The 13169-nt window shown below is 46.6% G+C and overlaps 1 protein-coding gene across 1 annotated transcript in view; it reads left to right on the plus strand.

The window, feature by feature from the left end:
- LOC147703535 (vomeronasal type-2 receptor 26-like) overlaps positions 1 to 13169 on the plus strand; it is a 246363-nt gene that overhangs the window by 207309 nt on the left and 25885 nt on the right. The gene's annotated exons all lie outside the window — the stretch shown is intronic.

The following is a 13169-nucleotide window of genomic DNA, read 5'->3' on the forward strand; positions in this document are numbered from 1 at the left end:
TTTGAAGTGGTGCAAAAGTTATTCCTGAGCCCTAATGAAACACTACAAGATACATCTTGGACCAAAATGAGAACAATATGGTGATGTACGTGACAAACAAAACTCTCCCTGAAACAATGTGGTGCAAGGAAGACCAATCTGACCCCTCCTTATATAAAATATCAAAAAGTAAGCTATTCCATAATTACTGTAATGCTTCATCTCAGACTGGGTTTAGAAGTTCAGCAAGTGTAGGAATTTTTGTCATCTGGGCTTGGGAAAACATACTGAAACTCCTCACTCCTGCTAACCTTCTGAGGGGAATTCTGAGAGGAAGTGGTTGCCTCTTCCATACTTTTCTAGTAGGCTTTCAAAATGCAGAAAGATGAACCCCAAATGCTGCATTGTGTTAGACTCCACGAGGCCCAGGCACTGCAGGAACGTAGCATGCACCAGTCCCCTTCCCCGGCCCACAGGACTCCCACAGGTTAAACTCTATGGGTGCACCGGTAGACCTGAAAAGAGGGTGGTTAGTTGAAAAGACACCAAGTCTTACACCCTTGTTGGTACCGGGACCCGGCCTCCTGGGTCTTTGCACTTCTGCACCTAGGTATAAGCAGGACAGAACAATACCATTTATGTACACTGTACACCCCTATATCAAACCCCCTGTAACCACGCTTTCACAAACACACAACCCTGCTCACCTGTGGCACATGCAGGCTCTGCCTTGCAAAGAGATGGAGTACGGCAACTGCAACCAATATGTACTCCTGTAGCTGCTCTGGGATACTGGGCAGCAGGGGAAGGGGCCGTTTAACGGATGGTCCTCGTACCGAATAAACAATAATGAGGGGAAAAAGGTAGGCTTTAATAAGCAGCCTTTACCGAAAAAACCCCGTGAAAACTAAACATAACAAGGAGAGGCTATGAACGAGGAGCCTTCCGTAGCGCTACGATCTCAGCGCGTTTCTCAAAACAAACAGCAGCGGAGTGACCCGAAACGTCACTACCGCTCACAAAGAGGCGAATCGCCTACAAAACAGAGACGCGCTCGTGCTTGCAGCGTCCCTCAGCGCTTCAGCGTAGAAGACACGCTGTAGAGAACGGGAGCCCCCGAACCCTCAACAAATGCACACAAAAGGTGCTGACACAATACAAAACAAGGGAAGACAACAAGGGGAAATATACCTGGATACCTCTAACACTCTAGTGACAGACAACACGCAACACAAAAAACGGGTCAAAAGCAAGGCAGGATCTGGAAACAAAAGGAAAAAAACCTCTACACGAGCCCGTGAGAGGGGAAGGGTGAACTACAAAGGATTAGGGGAGCAGAGAGGAAGCTCTGCTCAGCACGTTTCTCAAACCACCAACCAGGAAGGGAATCTAAACACTGGCAATATCGAGCACTGAGCCAAAGGTAGGACTAGTTTTTGTAACCACTCCCCGGTCATGTGATGTAAAAGCATGGTCACAAAGAAGGGACTAGCCCGAATCCTAACACATTGTTGCCTGCATCTAGCACAGAGCGACAAGTGCAGGTAAAAGACTTATAGATGAGTTGGCTGTAGCGAGGGAAATGTATCATGCAGCGGCCCTTCTCGACACCATCCAAGTGCAGACTGCTTCCAATCCAGCTCACATTGCAGTTTTCGGGGCAAGATTTGACTCGGAAATGCATGACAGCATACCCCACACCAAAGCTTCAGGTGTATTAAGGAATTGCTTCAAGAATGGAAACCTTAGTAGAAGTACATCTTCATAAAATTGATCTCCAGGCAGTCTATTCAGCTTACAACAAATTGAATTTTTCTCTTTGCCTTCAGGAGTCGCAGATGCTTTGTAATTCATGTTTTGGAATATTGTTGATCAGATTTGGAAGTAGTAAGAACATAGAATGCCGAAACAATGAATGAATTTTCAAAGTCGAGGCCAGTTGAAGTTCTAAAACTATTGGACTGGTACATTGAATTATCTTGAATGGACCACAGATCTATTGTAAAAAAAACCTGTAGGCTAAAAGGTATAGTTATTGTGAAGGCAACATGATCTTAACTCCAAGCTTATATTGAGGGATGGAGGTTCAGTGTGGATCACCATACTGCTTTATCTGCTTCTTCGAATTCTAGAGATTTTCTTTGACCTTAAGCCCCAAAGTTTAGAGATTGTAAAATATTGGAGTTGTAGTTGAGGGGGTTAGTACCCACCTCAAATATTAACTACAGTATTTGCCAGGGTGAAGCACTTTGATGCTTCACCACCACCTCTCAATATAAGCTTGGAGTGAAGATTAATTTAACCTAAACTCAACACCCTGGTAGCTATGACACAGTGCAGATCGGCCTTACTTAGAGGCAACATGTAAAGCATGTATTTAGTACTCAAACAGTAATAAAGTTAAAAAAGCACAATAAAAATAATCTCAAACTAATTTAGAAAAAATGAGTAGGTTTCAATACATCAAATGACACCAAAATGAAAAAAATTAATAGCGTAGAACAGGAGTTATGAATTTTAAAATGTTAATACACAACATAGCACCAAAAGCATTAAGGACCAATTACAGTCATCTGGTTGTCGCTTGACTGGAACAAGGTTAAGTTTTGAGGCTGACCGCGATGGAGCGCAGGTTGGGTACAATGACCAGTGAGAAAAATTGTACCTTTCGACTTAGTCAAAAATCCTCATTGGGGCAATGCAGGAGACTGTGGCCAGACAGGGCTTCAGATCATCTGTTATCTGCTGGCCAGGGTCTCTGTGAAGCTGTTGGCTTTTGGTGGAAAAGCTTTGAGCATGAGTAATTCAAATTTCTCACATAAGGGAGGCCTGTTACCGAGCAGATACATTTTGTGCCTTCCCCTGGTGAAGATTGCTACCTTCGGGCTCAGTCTCTTTTTGGAGCTCTGATTTCTCTAACTGGGCAAAGCTGCAGTCTGTAGCTGAAGAGGGGTCCACAAGACTGAATACCTTCACCACAATGTCCTGTTGAATCAGATGTTTCTGCTGAGGAGAAGAACATAGTGATAACAACCAGAATATTTGGTTCAGCTGCAATACACTTTCGCCGAGTCGGCTTGGCAGGTTTGTTCTGGTTCCCAATTTGTTCTTAGGGTCCAAGGTTTCAGGAAACTTTAGTACACTTCAACACCACCCAAAGGTCCAGGGTATTGAGGACAGGACTAGGGGTCAAGAGTCACTCCAGCAGAGGCCAATAGAAAGGTCCAGGGTTCCGTTGGGACTAGTCAGCTGGAAATGCAGGAAAAAGCCTCTTGAAACGTCTTAAATCCTTATAGCCATAACAGGAGGTCAGCCTTATGATCCTTAGAGTCCACCTCTATGTCCTGGGTTCAAGAAGAACAGCAGGTCCAGTCTTCAATGCTCTTTTCTGGTCACAGACAGCAGGTTCAATTCTCATCTTTCTTCCACAAGTCTAAAAGTGATCAGTGCCAGCCTGTGAGTGGGGGAAACTTCTGGCCACTCCTTGACCAATGTAGTAAAGGTTCCCACGGATGACCATACCTATTTCCTAGCACTAACTATGTGCTTTACTGTAGTCAATCCTGCAGAGGCCTTCTTTGTTCAAAACCAACATGGCAGAACATTTCTTCCCTTGGGCAGAGCTCTTGTTTTTGTGTTAGAGGTGTGGCCATAAATGAGCAATCCCTCCTCTATAGTCAATCAAAACTAGTTCATCGGACACCACCTCTCCTGCTGGGTGTGATGCTGGCTAGCTGCAAAAACAAAGATGGTAGGCACAGGTGTTACCACCACTACCACCACCAACATGACCACCACCATTATTACTACCATCTTTACAACTAGAATTACCAAAACTGTTGACACCACCATTCTTACCATTGCCACAAATATCACTGGCACATTTTCAACCACTACTAGCGCACACAAACATTACCATTACTATTTATATTCTCAGCACCACTAGTTCCACCATCACTATCATCACTGACACACCATCATTATCACATCACCATTGACAATACCATCACTGCTTCCCCAGCAATTACCAAGTAAATACTGGCATTACCACTTCCATTACCATTAAGACTTTCATTAGTACTGGCAGCACCATTTCCAAAACCACTATTACCACTGCCATCACAATTGCCAACAAGTGTAATCCGAAATTCCACAAATCCTGCCAATTATGCCTGTGTAATTGAAATTTCACCTGGGCCTAAATAACATATACGATTTGCAAGAAACAATGCTGAATGTATACAAATAAGAATGCAGTCTATTTTTACCACTTTTCTAAATGTATATTATTATGCTAAAGTTAGGAAGTTCCCTCAATACCCACTTTTGTGTGATCTTGCCTAATTAGTGAGTATTATAAAGTGATATTGATTGACATTGAAATTTTATAGGTGCATGGCAGTATATCACTTCTTAGTATATGTCTGATACTGATTTGGAGGTGTATGAATTTTAAGAAATGTAATGCACAAACCACATTGAAAAGTTTTTTGTTTACGTCACATTTGTAGAAGGACCTTCCTTCTGCAAATATATGACCATGTTTTGATGAAGGCCTCCTCGCCGAAACATCAACATGACAGCTACACTAGCATGCAAAAAAAAAACAGATTAGGTCAGCAAGAAGGTTGGAGCTCTGGTCATCTTTTCATTGAGTAATGACTGTGAGTGAAATTTTGTGAGCATGACCAACTGCTCTGGGCAAATCAATCAAACAGCATTTGTAGACTGAGACACTGTCACCCCTGGGGGTATCTGGGTGCTGGGATGCAAGGTCTCAGTCGAAAGCCAGGTCTTGAGGAAAGGGCTGGGAGAGGGAAGAAACAATCAGCAAAAGAAAAAAAAGCAAGCACAAAAGGCAAAACAGAGGGCGGAAAAACAAGCAGAAAAGGCAAAACAGAGAATAGGAAAATGAGCAGAGTAAGCAAAACAGAGCAAAAGAGGGCGAATAAACAAACATTAAAGGCCAACCAGAGGACAGAAAAAAAGGCAAAGCAGAGGGCAGAAAAATAAGCAGGAAGAGGCAAATCAGAGAGCAGAAAAATGAGCAGCAAAACGGAACAGAAGAAAAAGCAAAAATGTATTGTAGAACAAGCAGGTAAGGCAAAACAGAGGGCAGAAAAACAAGCAGAAAACGTCAAAATAAAGGGCACAAAACAAGAAGAAAAAGGCAAATCAGAGCAAGAAACTAGCAGAGGAGGCACATACAGAGGGCAGCAGGTAAACAAGCTGCAGATGGTACTGGACTGCAGGCGAGCTGGAAAGGAGAACTTTCGCAGGGGGTGTAGGCACAAGCTCCTTCTCAATGGAGTCATGATGCGGCATTCATCAAGCAGGTTTTGAGGGGTGGAAAGAGCACTGGGTGAAGGGAGGAGGGAAACGGCGGGAGGAGGAAAAGGACCGGAAGAGGGAAGAAATGACCAGAAAAGGTAAAACATAGGGCTGGAAAATGAGCAGAAAATGCAAAATAGAACAGAAGGGGCAAAACAGAGGGTAGAATAATGAACAGAAAATGCAAAGGACAGAAATATTTGCAGAAAAGGCAAAACGGAGGCCAGAAAAACTAGCAGAGGGGCTAAAACAGAGTGAAGAAAAACGAGCAGGAAAGGCAAAACAGAGCAGACAAAAAGACAAAACAGCAAGCAGAGAAACAAGCAGAAAAGGTAAAATGGAGTGCAGAGAAATGAGTAAGAAAGGCAAAACATAGGGCAGAAAAACAAGCAGAAAAGGGAAAACAGAGCAAGAAACGAGCAGAGGACTGGGTCAAGCTGTACAGGAGAACTGTCACAGGATGAGCTGGCACGAGGACCTTGTGAGCAGGCACCAATTCTGTAGCGCTCTATTTAGTTCATGAAGCTGAATGTTTAGCTTTTTGGGTACATATATTTCATCAGAGTCTCTACCATACTTCCTATCAAATTCGCTTCGTCTTAATAAGGCTGGCTATTTACTTCCCAGCAGTTTACAAACTTCGCCATCCAGCACTGAAGGTTTCTGCTTGGGCGGCAGTGAAAGGTGGTGAACACTTCCACCTCCAGAGAGGAATACATTGTTTAGCATAAAGAATTAATTTACCTTACCTCTTTGTTGTATCGGGTTCCCAAGGCCTACATGTTCCGAAGATAACCCACATACATTGGAAGAACTGTTGGCACGGAAACTGTAAAAGTCAAAGAACAAGTTTATTAAGACCCCATGGGGTGGTGGTACACTCATACAGCACCCTTCGGTAATGCAAGAGGTATCACACCGAACATCGGTGTGACCCCCTCTTTTATACAATTCTACAGGTAATAAAACGAACACGCGGCACAAAGTTACAGAACATTATGTACATATACGGGCATGATTTGGAATACTGCCAGCTCATTGGAGGGTTTCAAACCCACTGGTCAGTTTGCGGCACTTTCCTAAGGAGTGACTGGTCAGTGTGAACTGCGCATGTGTGAGCTTGACCAATACTAAAAATAGCCTGTTGCTGGGCAGACTCGAGTGGTCAGTGGAACGGACAAAGGACTAAAGGGCACGCTGGCCACGAGGCCGCTCATGATCTAAGATGGCCGCCACTACATACAAAATGGCGTTTCTATGTATAGCTAATTTAAGCGGGAAACGTGTAGCAAAGCCAAGCGCTAACCCAGCCATCGTCAAAATACGACATCTTCACCATCACGTAAAATTTTAAAGTACAAAATAATTTCATATTGGATGGAGCTTCTAGAGCTACCATGGAAAGTGTCAGGCAGCAACATTTTTGCTCTACCCATTTACTTGGTGCAATGAATGTCAGTAATAAAATATCTATTGCTCGTTCTGCTTCCCAGTCCACCTTTGCCGTACAAAGATATCATGCCACTGATTGCTTCTAGAAGTAAACGATAAGGGAGCTTATTTACAAGCCCCTAGCGCTGCTGGTATGTCACTTTTTCCCATATTAAAAGTGATGCACCAGCAGCGCAAGGGACTTGTAAATAGGCCCCAAGAATTCAAACACATCGTCTGTAAATCCACTCATTCCGATGGAAACTTTTATGTGTAGATTCCTCACCTATTGAATCTTCACAGGTTCCAGATTGGGTCCAGAAGCTTCAAAGCTCTTACATCACAAGTGGAGGGCTCTGGCTCCATATCATATTAGCACCGGAAGTGGTGTCAGATGACATCACTGAAGCCATACAGCACTGACCTCAGCCTAATACCATCAATTAGCCTTTTTCTGCACCTGCAACTTGGATCCCCAGCCTGCTCTGTCTGAAAATAGTTCCTGAATTTTTTTTTGTGCTTTACCATGTCTCCTTCTAAATTATTTGGGGGCTGGTTTAAGCCATGTAGGGACTTTGAGTGACAAATATCCATTACGGATCCCTACCTCAGCTACCTATGGTGCCTCAGGTCAGACCACGACTCCCATGCTTGCAACTCCTGTTGAAGCATTCATTCGAAGACCATGAAAGAGCAGGAGACAAAACACTTCATTACCCGAGCCAGAGATGAGAAGAGTACTTGCAGTGTTCAAGACCTTGCTCGAGGGTTGCCCTCCTCACACTCTTCATATAGGAAATAAAGAGGAATAACGCACTCTGTACAAGAACTGCTGCTAACTAATGCTAATGCTCGTTAGTGGCAGTTTTCTTAGCGCGGCCTATCACCAAAAACCTGTTAGCGATGTATTTATAGTATATCGCTACATGGCAATAGATTCAGGTAGCCGCAGTGAAAACTGCTGCTAACACTAGCGTGAAGGCAATACAAATTTTGACGCTAACGGGCAAAAACTGATAAAAGCCCATTAGCGGCAAAATAACTCAATTTAGTCAGCCCAAAGTGACTTTATTGCCTCTAGAGGCAAACTAACTTATAAGTCCACCTCCACTAAAAAATAGGAAACAAAACCAATGGAATGCAGAATGGAGCAGCCAGGGCAAAGTGCAGCACGGATAAACAACCCCCCAAGTCCCTCAACAGCCAGGATGACCAGCCAGAGATCCAGGGGAAAAGGAAATTCAGGCTACAATAATGAAAAGAGGTGCACAGCTGGGCAAAGCCGGTGACACATCACTTATCATTGCACACTCCTTGCAACACCATGGCATCCAAAACCTTGAAAGTGTGGACAGTCCTTGGGGCCTGGAGGCCTCGCTGGGTCTGCGTCTAGGACCTGGAATGGGATGTGGAGGTGCTGTGGAGTTGTTGGGCCTGGTGGTAGACATTGAGGCTTCTCTGATCACCCTTACCTGGTGGTGAAGGCTGCCAGGTCACATGGAGACACGCTGCTGGCCTGTGTGAGAAGACTGCCTGGTGCCCCTCAAACCTGTGAATGATAGAGGTGCTTCTGTGCACCAACATAGGGAGGTTGGCATTGCATACCATGCGCTTCCACCACACCTGGGTGCAAGGAGGAGATTACAAATGGTGCCTCTCTGCATCACAGAACAGAGGTTGTTGCACTGGCCGGATGCTGTGGAGGGTGAGGCCCCTGAGCTGCGCTGAACTTGCGTGGTGGAAGCCCTGCAACTTCACGCTTAAGGGGGCTCTGTTGCATCACCTTCACCAGGAGGTTCCCCAGCAGACTTAGCGGTGACTGCTGTACCCAGGCTTGTAAAATCCCACCTGGCTGAGACTCCTGCTGGCTGAGTCACAGATGTGCAGCGGATTGCTCCATGGTGTCAATGTCCAGGCGAGGAGAAGGTGGGACACATTGGGGAGGAGGCCGGAAGTTTGAGTTGGGCCCAGGCCTAGCACCGATGGGTGACTGTTGGACTTTTTTTGCAGGGTCATCCCTGAACTTTTTGCCTTCCTCCTGTATTTTTTCTGACCTGTTTTTGTTGGGTTTATGACTCTGGGCACTTTACCACTGCTGATCAGTGCTAAATATCATATGCTCTCTCTATTGTAAATTGGTGTATGGATTAGTGACTCCATGATTGGCTGATTTGGCGTACTTGTCAGACTCTAGTTATGTGCTCTACATGAGCCCAGTGCTTGTAAGTCAAATGTTGCTGGTGGGCTTGCAGCACTGGTTGTGCAACCCACAGAAGCAGCCTGTAAAGTGTGTCTCAGGCCTGCCATTGAAGAGCCTGTATGCAGTCTGTTACTGCCATGTTAGCTGGGCAAGTGCACCCATTTGCCAGTCCCTAAACCTTCCCTTTTCTGCATATTAGTAACCCTATGGTAGGCCCAAGGGCAGGGTGCATTGTAGGTAAAAGGTAGGACATGCCCTGATGTCTGTGGCATGTCCTAAGAGTAAATTACAGCTATTTTCGTTTTTCACTATTGCAAGGCTTCCTGTTCCCCATAGGTCCGAATGGGCAGTTGGATTATAACATCTTATAATCCTAACTGACTCAGGGAACTAGGTAGGAAATGCGAGTTTAGTAAGCCTGAACTCAGAATGAAGTTGGCTTTCCCATTCTGTGTTTGAAAATACCACTTTTAGAAAGTAGGTATTTTCTTGTCTAACCATCCAAGCCTGCCTCTACTAGGTTGTGTTTCTTTGTCTGGAGTTTGAATGACAGGGGCTGGGGTATTCCAGGAGACGGGGTGAGTCAGTACAGGTCTGAATAGAGAGATCTACTTGTGGATGAGTGGGAGGAGTTGCACCTGGGACCTGAATAGGGCTGTGCCTTCCCTTCACAATGCTGGCTCCACCTCCTATGGTACATCTGATGTCCGTGGACTGCACAGTTAAAGGAAAGAAGGAGTCTTGTCAACAAAGTGCTCCAGGAATGACCAGAACTGGATTGGACTAGGTAAATGCCTCTCTGTCTTAAGATAACAAAGAGAAAATGAACATAAAAGGGAGGACCCAGACCCCAGAACGTTAGATCACTTTTAGGAAACAAGAAGAACCTTTGCTGAGGAGAGGAACCAGAGAAACTGAGGAGGAGACTATTCCTAATCTGAGTGCTTTTTGGGGGATTGACCTGCAGAGGTTGCCTGACTGCCAAAGAAAAGAGAAAGGAAGTGTGCTACTTTCAAATCAACTTGTAAAGGATCTCCAAGGGCTTGAGATAGAGCTTACCTACTGCTGAAGTCTCAAGGACAAAAGACTTTACCAACCAGCTCCCCTGAGTTCTTTTGAAGTGCCTGCTGTTGTGCTGGGCCTTCTGAGGGACTGCGTGTTGCAAGGGGCTGGAAGCGCGACTCACGAAGAAGAAGCGTGTTGTCGCGCAGCTGCAGTCGTCACATCACTGAAGAAGGGTGTCACCACTGCTGCTTCGCATCGCAGAAGCGCCTCGTATCACCGCAGAATAGTGTCATCGTCGAAGCAGATGCCCTCACATCATCAGAGAAGCATGCCGCAGCCGCTGTCATCGCATCACTGAAGAAGGGTGTTGCCTCTGCCGCTGTCGATGTCGCATTGCATTACCGAAGCGCACCGCATCACCGGAGAAGAGTGTCGCCGTCGCAGCAATCACCGAAGCGCACCGCATCACCAGAGAAGAGTGTCGCCATCGCAGCAGGCGCCGTCGAATCACTGGAGAAGGGTGTCACAGGGCCTGTCGCTGCTCAGAAGAATCGTTGAGCCGCTGCACGGCCGTCGAGCGGTCACGCATTTTGTTGCATCAAGAAGAAGACACCCTTTTGTTTCATTGCACCGATCTTCATCGCATCATGGCACTGCTGGTCGCATCGCCACGGAAGCGCAGTAAAAAAACGACGCCTCACCTCTCCACGCCGAGAAGAACCCGACGCATCACTGTTCTTGCGTGTAAGGAACCGACGCATCACCTTCCCTGCTACACTTTCGTTGTATAGCGTTATGCATCCCAAGGAACATTAAACTCAAAGTGTCGCATTTACCATCTTAAAAGAACTAAGCTATTTCTACCATTTTTAAGTACAGTATTGTGAATTTTTGTTGTTTGTGGTCTCGTGTTAAATCTATAAAAAGAATACTTATTTTTAATATAAAACCTGGGTGGTGTCCATCTGTAGTGTTGCCACTGGATTACTGTATGTGTTCACAAATGTTTTACACACTGCCTCTGCTCATGCCAAACTACCAAGGGGGTGAGCAGGTGTTATTTGAGGAGTGTACCCCCTTACCCTGACTAGATGCAAGGGTATCTATTTGGTCAAAGGTACCTACTTCTGACAACTAGAGACCCCCAAATCTAACAGTGACACACCCCCAGAGGCGGCTCATCCGCAGTGCAAGAAGAGGAAACATAACATGCTGATAACTTTATGATGTACTCATGCTATATTCCTTTGCGGGTGGGAGGGTGGGTGGGGCTGCTCTACTCACAGAGCAGGGCAGGAGCAGAGTAGTATGCCCATTCAAGGCCACCCAAAGCAGTCATGTGCACTTCCCTGTTTGCAATACCGGCTGTATTGCAGCCTGCATGGAGTACATGCCCACCCCTCCACCCCCTGGTTGAACGCCTTGTCACAGTGCTCAGGAAAAATAACAATGCAGCATTGAAGCATTGTGATTGGCTTAGGGGAGGGAGCCTGGCTGTCTGCTTCTTGTTCCCGTGTGCAGACTCAGGAGAGCAGGAGCACAGAAGACACGGGACCCGGCCTCAAGGTAAGAATTTAAAAAGTATATTTACAGCCCCCACTCCCCAATGCCCCACCCCTCCAGTGTCCTTTCCCCTGTTTCCCATCTCCCAGCTGTTCAGTCCCCCCACAGCACTACTTACGGGTGCCTGCTGTGCAGCCATGCGCAGCGGGCGTACCACTGGTGCACCAAAGGCAAGCATGTCTGTATCCGTCTGCCCCTGGACCGCGCCCAGCACAAAGGACCCTTCCGCTTGGACACTCCACCACTATGACAGCAGCACCCTCCTCGCAATCAACCTTGGATGCCACACCGCCTGCCATCAAGCAACACTGTAGAATTATCTTGCACCCTGTGCCTTTTGAAACTGCAAATGCACCTTTTGCCACTTCAGCACACCAGCCCCTTCTGCCGCCCAGCCGACCAACAGCACAGCCGACGGGCTCAATTGCATCCTCCTCAACTTGCGGTTCCTCCACAAACACACAAAAGAAATCTGGAACATTCTCGACGCCACCTCTTTAGCCTTCTTCACAGAAATCTGGACCAACCTCTGCTCTGGACCGGACATCGCCATCACAATCCATGATGGCTACAAATTTGCCCGCACTGACCACCTTGAGCATCCAGGAGGAAGCATTGCAACTGTCTAAAAAAGCACACTCTGACTGACCACACACTCTAATGACCCAACGGTGACCATCAAACACCGTCACTTACTTACAGATCTGGACTAACCCCAACAACACCCTCCATGTCATCCTGATCTACAGGCCTCCCAGGCCATTATTCCCCATTCCCTGATGGCGCTTTAAACCTCTTCGTACCTCAGGCTCCGCCATCCACTGACTACATCCTACTCGGAGACCTCTAATTCCACCTGGACAACCCCAGTTACCAGAACACCACCCCCCTCCTGGGGAACCTCGCCCACATTAGACTCAAGCAGCTACTCACTGCACCAACCCACGTAGCCTGACATACGCTCATGCCCATCTTCTCCACCAGTGGGAACTTCAGAGTCAGCCACACCCCAGGCCTCTCTGTACACGCCATTGCCATCATTGCCCCCGTCACAGCTGGTTCAAGGCCACCAAAGAACTTCCTGTCAATTTCTTCAGCACCACCACTCCGCCAATGCTTACAGATGTCAAACCTGCAGCACACAACCTCCAACTGTGCTGACACCATGGCACTGCTCAGGAAAAGACCAGGCAATCCGCACACCAAGAAGGCCAACTGGTACTCCAGCCCTCCACTAGTCCAGCCCCACCTGCAGATGTCTTGGGAGGAGATAGAGCCACAACATCAATCAACTCTGCAACACAGTCACCCATGCACTATTGCGCAAGGGTGCCTGCATTGGTGCATGGCAGCCATTGTGAGCCAACATAGGAGAAAAAGGCAGAGGGGCTTACTCATGAGCCGCTCTGACAGCTTCACCCTGCCGAGCATCATTTTCTTGAGATACCTGCATCTTGATTCTTGCACCACGGTGCACCGCATTTGCAAACTGATGCATCTAGGCATATGTGTACCCTTGTGAAGCCCTGTGCCACATTATACCCGCATCAGGTATGATGTATGCAGGGTGGGAATTCCCTTGCAACAAAGCCTCATAGGAGTGGCGCAGTGAAATCCATCAGATTTCACTGCAACAATTGTAGGACCTCACTGCATCAGT

This window comes from Lissotriton vulgaris, chromosome 7, assembly GCF_964263255.1.
Source record: "Lissotriton vulgaris chromosome 7, aLisVul1.2, whole genome shotgun sequence".
In the NCBI taxonomy this organism is placed as follows: Eukaryota; Metazoa; Chordata; class Amphibia; order Caudata; family Salamandridae; genus Lissotriton; species Lissotriton vulgaris.